The sequence below is a fragment of the Chiloscyllium punctatum genome, chromosome 18 (assembly GCF_047496795.1).
Source record: "Chiloscyllium punctatum isolate Juve2018m chromosome 18, sChiPun1.3, whole genome shotgun sequence".
Classification (NCBI taxonomy): domain Eukaryota; kingdom Metazoa; phylum Chordata; class Chondrichthyes; order Orectolobiformes; family Hemiscylliidae; genus Chiloscyllium; species Chiloscyllium punctatum.
In genome coordinates, this window is record NC_092756.1 from 56,018,576 (window position 1) to 56,027,601 (window position 9,026).

The 9,026-nt window shown below is 44.6% G+C and overlaps 1 long non-coding RNA gene across 1 annotated transcript; it reads left to right on the forward strand.

Annotated features, from left to right (window-relative positions):
- The first annotated feature begins 433 nt into the window (after positions 1 to 433).
- Positions 434 to 8,757, forward strand: LOC140488934 (uncharacterized). Its single transcript, XR_011963069.1, has 3 exons — positions 434 to 466; positions 3,525 to 3,633; positions 8,699 to 8,757. It is a non-coding gene; the product is annotated as an uncharacterized lncRNA (long non-coding RNA).
- The last annotated feature ends 269 nt before the right edge of the window (positions 8,758 to 9,026 follow it).

Sequence of the window (9,026 nt, forward strand, 5' to 3'; positions counted from 1 at the left end):
ACACACAGGGAAGGGGAGAGTGGCCTCAGAGACAGGGAGATAATGAGTCACTTTAGACTGGGAAGTTTTAATTACACTCTGTGCGGTTCGTAAGTCTGAATTAGAAACTATTAGTCCCAAGTTTGCAGCAGATGGGAAAATGGCTGCGGCCCTTAGGCGGTGATAGGCCCTGGGATATGGCTGCCATCTTTATTGGAGGCAAGGTACAGGTGAGGCGCATGTGCATGTCCCCTTCCTAGGATGGGGGGTGCGATTTGAAGAGAGACATTTACACATCAAGCACATACCAAGAGAAAAGTATGTCTTTATATTCTTCCTGCGCTGACTGTGAGTTTTGTTTCGTGAATTCATTTCATAGGATATTAAATCAGAATAATTGAGGCTGGGATCTCAAACGCAAATTTTTACAGTCAATGGTGTCATCAGGATCTGAATATCATTGGCACTTAACTGTGGAAGGAGAAAGGTTTGTCTATTCTTTTTGTGGGAAAATATCTCCAATATTTTTGTTAAGCAGAAAGATGTACAAATTCATGGTTGGGTCACCCTTTGGGTATGTGCTCTGTTCTGGGCCCTGCAGCAGAGGAAGGAGATATTGGCCTGAGAGGGAGCACAGATTTATCCAGATTACACCTCGTCTCTTTGTAAGAACTCTCAGATTTAGACCCAATCACCCACTTCATGATGTTAACCTGTAAACTTCATATTTTCAATTACCTGCAAACTTGCCATTAAAAGTCCTTTTGGACTCAAATTTCAGTACCTTTTCAGGTGGAATGATCCAGCTTCTGACAGCTGTCTTTTCATTCAGAAACTGCTGACGTCCATGTTGACTCTGGGGTTACAAAGGGCTGAATTGAAAGATGAGGTGCTGTCCCTGAGCTCCCAGTGAGATGCATTGGAACAGTATAGGAAGCTGAGGGCAGTGTAGGTATGAGCAGACAATGAAAATGACAGGGCTGCATTGTGAGGGCTGCTTGGCTCAATGAGAGTGTTTTGAAGTTTGGTGTAAACAGAGTGAGGTGAGACAGGGAGAAGGTGAAGCTGAAACTCCGTTTTAGTTCAGGCCGATCAGAATTACACAGTCCCAATGGGAACAGCTAGTTTTTAAGTGATACCTGCGGAGTATTTGTTGACAGTTTTTAAAGTACTTTTCCTGAGGGCAGTTGAGAGTTAACCACATTGCTGTGGATCTGGAGTCACATGTAGGCCAGACCAGGTGAGGATGACCGTTTCCTTCCCTACAGGACATTAGTGAACCAGATGGGTTTTCTAACAATCAACAATAGTTTCATGGTCATCATTCGCCTTATCATTCTAGATTGTATTGAATTCCGATGCTGCCATCAGCCATGTTGGGATTCTAACCCTACTCCTCGGAACACTGTACATATCATTCATCTGTCAGGAATACCATTAAGCCATTGCCTCCCTTTTTAGCAATGTTTAAAAGAAAGTTCCATCATTCTACGTGTACAATTTGAGATAAAATACTGCAACGTCCATGTGTCAGCCTCTCCAATAGGGCAATCAACAGAAATTTGTTTGGGCGTGAAATATTTCACATTTTTGGGCCAATTTATTAAACAAAAATGTAATTTCCGAAGCCAGAGGGGGATTACAGAGACAGGGAGGGTTGTGGGGCCAGAGGGTGATTGTTGTCGAAACATCACTGTTGTGTACATGGACTGCAGCATTTCAGGGAGGCAGTTAACCACTACTTTCTCCAAGACAAGTAAATATGGCCAATAAATACTGGTCTGGGTCACAAAGGCAAACCCCAGTAAATAAAATCAAGCAGTGACCTCTCTGAGCCGACTTGCTGTGAAGTCAAAAACCTCTCTGGAAATGGAGTGGGCAGAGGAAAGAAACAGTGACATTTCACAGCTGCTCTCAGAGAGACCTCACCCTTGGAAGTACTCAGAGTCGGGGATCAGCTCAGTGAGTTTCAGTCTCTTCAAATATCAATCTTAGTTGGTTTTATTTTATTAAATCTACAATCGTGAGTCAGGTGAGGATTTCTTTTTAATGTCTTAGGGTCTCTTGATTAAATGTTTAAGATATAAAACGTAAGCATTAAGTTATTCTCGGGCAGTATTTTTTGAGAGTTTCAATGATCCTGATGATTGTCTGCAGGAAGTGTGATTGCAAATCCTGTTGGATCACATGGATTAGTGTAGGAGTGATTAAAGGCAGTGAGGAATTGACAGGAGCTGGGGGTGTGATAGGTGGCAGTGTCAGGAATGCAGGATACTGCAGATACAGTCAGGTAGATGGGTTACCGCCGGAAAGCTAGGAGGGCTAGGCAGGTACTGCAGGAGTCTCCTGTGGCTGTCCGCATCTCAGACAAGTATACTGTTTTGGAAAACGTAGGTGGTAATAGACTTTCAGGGGAATGTAGCACTGCCAGCCAAGTTACTGGGTACTGAGACTGGCTTCTAAGATAATATGAGGTATATCCAGTTCCACACGATCGATGGTGATAGGGGACTCTCTAGTCAGAGTCACAGTCTGCCATTTCTGCAGCTGACAGTGACAGATCAGAATGGGGTGGTGCCGCCCTGGTGCCAGTGTCAAGGATGTCTCTGAGGCAGCAGAATATTCTGAAAAGGGAAAATAACCAGTGGGAGGTCATTGTACATTGGTACCAATGGCATAGGAAGGGGAAAGCATGGGGTCCTGACGAGCAGCGAGATTTGCTAGTGGCACTCGGGAGGCAACAAACCTGTGAGGGAGTCAGAGTAATCCTAAAGCGATAGTGAGAAAAGAAATGAGTCTGAGAATTTCAATGTCCATAATCGAAACTAGCTCTGCAACAGAATTACTGACTGAGCTGGCCAGGTCCTAAAGGATATAGTTGCTCAAAACAGCTGCAGCGGGTGGTGAGGGAACCAGTCAGACTGTCAAGGCAGGCAAGAACAAGTCACGGAATGAGGTGCGACGGATCAGTTGCACTGCATTTCTTTCAGTGCAACAGACCTGACAGGTCAGGCTGGTGGGCTCAGTGTATGGTTTTGAAGATGGCCCTGGGATATTACAGCAATTACAGAGGCATCCTCAGGGATGGATAGGACTAGCAGCTTAATGTTCCAGGGTATAGATGCTATAGCAAAGATAGGAAGAGGCCAACAGAGCAGGGAGAGAGGTGTTTTTGATTAGGGATAACATTATGGCTGGGCTTCGGGAAGATATTCCTGGGAGTACCTCCAGGCAATTTATTTGGTTGGTACTGAGAAATAAGAAAGGGATGACCCTCTTACTGGGATTGTATGATAGACTCTCTCCCAATAGTTAGCGGGGAATTGAGACACGATTTCACCAGGAGACATCAGTTTTCTGTAAGAATGATATGGATGCAATGATAAGGGGTTTTAACTTTACCAACATGGCGTCGGAGTGCTGTAGTGTTAAGGGCTTGGAAAGGTATTTGTTCACTGTGTACGAGAACATTTCTGATTCAGTTTGTAGGATGTACCTACTAGAGAAGGAACAAAACCTGACCTGTTTTCTTTATTCATTTACAGGATGAGGCTGTCACTGGCTCGGCCAGCATTTATTGCTGTGTTTACCCAGAGGGCAGTTAAGAGTCAACCACGTTGCTATAGGTCTGGAGTCCCATGCAGACCAGACCAGGTAAGGATGGTATTTCCTTCCCTAAAGGTCGTGAGTGAACCACATTGGTTTTTACAACAATTGACAGTGGATTCCTTGTCATCACTCGATTAATTTTTCCAGATATTTATTGAATTCACGTTCCAAAATCTGTCGTGATGGGATTCAACCCCGGGTCTCCAGAACGTTATGTGGGTATCTGGATTAACTGTCTAGCGATAATCTCACTGCGTCATCGCTGCCTCTTAGGAAATGAGGCAGGGTGAGTGACTGAGTTATCAGTGGGGCAGCGCATCAGCACCAAAGATCCCACAGTATTGTGGCTCAGGGTTAGCGCTGTTTCCTCAGCACCAGGGACCTGGGTTTGAGTCCAGCCTCAGGCGACTGCCTGTGTTCAAGTTGACACATTCTCCCCAGGGTTTGTGAGGGTTTCCTTTGGGTGTTCCAGTTTCCTCCCACAGTCCAAAGATGTGTCGGTTAGTTGGATGTTAAATTTTCCATAGTGTCCAGATGCAGTATATGAGGTTTTGGGATGTGCAGGCAAATCTCTGCCTGATGTGAAAGCATCCTTTTTGGGTCTTGGACAGAGGTCAGAGGGAGGTGTGGCCGCACGTTTTACATTTCCCATGGCGGCAAGGGAGGGTCAAGGGTGTGGAGCGTGGGTTGGTGGGAGGGTGTGGATCGAACATGGTAGGTGCAGAGGGAATGGTCTCTGCGGAACACAGATAGGGTTGGGGAGGGAAATATGTCTCTGGTGGTGGGGTCTGACTTTAGGTAGCAGAAATAACAGAGATGAGATTAATGCGCTGTATCTGGAGATTAGTGGGGTGGAAGCTGAAGACCGCATGGTTATATTCTTTATTGTGGCTGGAGGCGTGGGGTAAAGGCGGAGGTGCGGGATGTGGAGGGTATGTGTTGGAGGGCATTGTTGATCAAGTCAGAGGAAAATTATGGTCCGTGAAGTAGGCCTTTCTGGGATGTCCTGGAGTAGAATCCAAAGAGATTAAACAAATATATCACAACAAAAGATTAACTGGACCAGAGAATAGGACCCCTTAAAGGTCAACAAGGCTGTCTATGGAACCACAGGGGGTGCGAGAAAATGCAAATATTTCACGTCATTTTTACTGGAGAAGTATATGGAAACTCGAGAGTTTGGAGAGATAAACAGTGATAACTTGAAAAGTGTCCATGTTACAGAGGAGGTGGTACTGGATGTCTTAAATCGCATCAAGGTGGATAAAGCCCTGGAACCTGATCAGGTGTATCCTGGAACTTTCTGGAAATCAAGGGAGGTGATTGTTGGGCCTGTCCTGAGGTATTTGTATCATTGATCGCGACAGGTGAGGTGCCATTATTTTAAAATGTTGGTCAGGAGAGGCTATGGAACAAGAGAACAGTGAGCCTGAAGTCAGTGGCAGGCAAGTTGTTGGAAGGGATTCTGAGGGACAGGATATCCATCTATTTGGAAAGGTAAGGAATGATCAGGGAGAGTCAATGTGGCTTTGTACATGCACAATTGTGTCTCACTAACTTGAGTGAGTGTATTGAAGTGACAAAGAAAATTGATTAAGCCACGCGGTGAATGTTGTATGTATGGACATTCAACAAGGTTCCACAAAGCAGACTGGTTAACAGGGAAGATAACATGGAATGCAGGGAGAGCAAGCCATTACAAAACTACCGTGAAGTTAGGAGACAGAGGATGATGATGGAGAGTTGCTTTGCGGACTAGAGGCCTGTGAGCAGCAATGTGCTGCAATGATGGATATTGGGCCCTTAAATAAATGACTTGGATGTGAATATATGAGGTATGGTCAGTAGGTTTACAGAAGACACCAAAATTGGAGATGTAGTGGATAGTGAAGAAGGTTAGTTCAGAATACAACAGGATCTTGATCAGATGGGCCATTGGAGCAAGGAATGGCAGACGGAGTTCAATTTATATAAATGTGAGCTGTTGTATTTTGGAAAGGCACATCAGGGCAGGATTAATACACTTAATGGTAAAGTCCTGGGGAACATTGCTGAACAAAGAGACCTTGGAGTGCAGGTTCATAGTTCTTTGAAAGTAGAGTCACAGGTAGGCGGGGTAGTGAATGCAGCATTTGGTAAGTTCCCCATTATTAGTCAATGCATTGAATGCAGCTGTTGTGACGTCATATTGTGACTGGACAGGGAACTGATTAAGACCCTTCTGGAATTCTGTTTTCAGTTCCAATCTCCCTGTTCTTGGAATAATGTTGAGAAACTTGAAAGGGTTCAGAAAACATTTGCAAGGATTTTGCCAGGGTTGGACAGTTTGAGCTATTGGGAAAGGCTGAATAGGCTGGGACTATTTTCCCTGGAGAGTTGGAGACTGAGAGGTGATCTTATAAAATCATGAAGGGCATGGATAAGGTGAGCAGTCAGGGACTTTTTCCCAAGTCCGGTGGGTCCAGAACGAGAGGGTACAGGCATAAGGTGAGAGGGAAAAGATTTAAAAGGATCTCAGGGGCATCTTATTCATGTTGAGGGCATTGCAAGTATGGAATGAACTGCCAGAGGAAGGGGTGGAGTCTAGTACAATTACAGCATTTAAAAGGCATTTGATTGGGTACATGAAGAGGAAGATTTAGACGGATAAGTGTGAACCGCTGGCAAATGGGACTCCATTAACGCTCTCCGTTATTGGTCAATGCATTGAATACAGAAGCTGGGATGATATATTGTGGCTAGACAGGACATTGATTAATCCACTTCTGGAATTCTGTTTTCAGTTTGAATTTCCCTGTTCTGGGAAGGATGTTGTGAAACTTGAAAAGGTTTGGACAAGATTTAGAAAAACGTTGCCAGGATTTTAGGATTTGGGCTACAGGGAGAGGCTGAATAGGCTGGGCCTATTTTCTCTGGAGAGTCAAAGACTGAGAGGTGACTTCATGGAGATTTATAAAATCACGAGGCGTGTGAATAAGGTGAGTAGCTGGGGTCCTTTTTCCTTAGGTTAGGTGGGTTCAAAACTAGAGCACCTGTTTTTAAGTTGAGAGGGCAAAAATTTAAAAGGGATCTAAGTGGCAACGTTTTCAAGCTGAGTTGGTGTGTGTATGGGAGCGGCTACCAGATGAAGTAGTGAAGGCTGATAAAATCACAACATTTATAAGGCTTCCAATTGGGTGCATGAGTCGGAAGGGTTTTGATGGATACAGGCCAATAGATGGTAAATGGGAATCCATTAGTTTAGGATACCTCGTTGGCACGGACGAATTGGACAGAAGGTTTGTTTCTTTGATCTTAATAAATTAAGATGCATTCTGCTCTTTTGCGAAGAGCTAGCTGAAGCACAGATAATTATCCTTGGAGCAGAGGAGGTGAAGCAGTGATTTCGACCTTGTGCAGATTTGGTTAAAAGATCTTGACTTTGCAGAGTGAGAGAGAGAGGAATTGTTAACACTGTCACAACTTTTACTAACTACTTTCAAGTAATTGGCAAATAATACAAGGTGAACATGTGAACACTATTTTACGCAGTAAGTTCTGAGCATCTGGAACAGTCTGAACGACACAGATTCAGCAGGTATTCTGAAACAGACTTGGAATTTTACTTTTTAAGGAAAGATTTGGGGGGCTATGGGTATATGGGAGGGGACTTGGGACAGATTTTCAGCATCTCCAGAGGGAGTGAGTACAGTCCTAATGGGCTGAATAGCCACCAGGCCCTGTGCTCTGTGATGCTGCCCCATTAAATGTGATTGATGAAGCTCATCTCAGGGCAGAGAGCGGGATTAGCCCTGCACTCCCATCACAATGGGGCCCGGCTGATTTATGGCAGCTCCAGACCAATAGGAGGAGAGGCTGTGTGGTCCTGCAGCCAATTGGAGTAAATGAAGGGGTGTGGCCAGCAAGACAACCCCTGTCCATGAGCTATGGAGGTGCAGTGTCACTGTTTGGGGTTGGGAGAGACAGAAGAGACTGGGACAGAGGCTGTCGGACCTGAATTACAAACTCCCGGTAAATTAAAACCAAAAGAACTGCGGAAGATGTAAATCAGAAACAACAACCAGGAGGTTCTGGAAAAGCTCAGCAGCTCTGGCAGCATCTGTGATGAAAAATCAGTTAAAGTTTCAGACCCAGTGTCCATTCCTCAGGACAGATGTTACTGAGAAAAAAAAATCAGTTTATGTGCAGAAGTTACTGTGGGGGGGTGGAGGATAAAAGTAGTAAAGGATAGGTGGGGATAGAGTGAGAAGAACAGTTGGATAAATGAGTGGATAACGTTCTGGCTGGGGAAGGGTGATTAGCTGTTATTGGAGACTGTTAGTGGCTAACCATAGGTCGTGTGTAATGGCAGGCTGTGAGAACAACGCCTGGTGTGTGGGGTGGGGGCTTCGACATGAGGTTGTTAACCTATGGGTAGCCACTAACTGTCTCCAGCATAAGCTGTCCCCCACCTATATCACTCCACGATTGCACTTGCCGAGGACACAAAACTTTGGAATATCTTCCCTAACCCCCTCTGTCCGCCTTAAAGATGTATCTAAAAATCGTTCTCTTTAATCAACATTTCCATCATTCGTGAAGCATTTTAGGAGATATGTCAATGTGAAAGGCTCCATACAATGCAGGTAGTTGTTGTTATTGTCTGACATCAGGAGAAACAGGGATGAGCCCTCTGTCTCTCAGACCTGATGAACAGCAGCAAAATCAGGAAGCACTGAGCATGCTCCAGCCCACAATGGGCCTCCGATTATTGATGTCAGCGCAGGACTTATAAGAGTGGGGGAAAGGGGGCTTGAGGTGCTAGTTGGACCTTCAACCAATCGGAGTGAATGAGGGTCAGGACAATACTCAACCACGTGATAAACTTCACTGACAGCACACTGTTGTTGTGACCAAGGCATTGGAAATGTGTGGAGGTGAAGGGCAGGGGAAAGGTAAGACATATTGAACAGGAAGAGAAGGAAATTTTCATGGTATGGGATGAGAGGTTTTACAGAACTTTGTGCACGTTGTAAAACACAAATTTCAAAATCCAAATTCTGCACCATTTTCCCTCCCTATAATGCATTTTGCACTACCTGAAATATCAACTATGTTTCTCCCTCCACAGATACCAGTGATTAGTGCCAAAGCCCCATTGCCTGTGGAGAAGGTGATGTTTGACTTCCTTGTAAAACTGCAGTTCGTGTGGTGAGGGTGCTCCCACAATGTAGTTAGGTAAGAGCTGTTGTAGATTATTCACTCAGTAACATTGACGAGTTGACAATGTATGTGCAAATCAACAACAGTTTGTTTTTTTTAATCATGGTTATAATTCCACAGAAATACTATTGAGAACTTCTGACATAAGGCCACAGATGGGGATATTAGGTCAGGTGATCAAAAGAATTGCCTAATAAGCAGGTTTTCAGGAATACCTTAAAGGAGGAAAGCAGGTC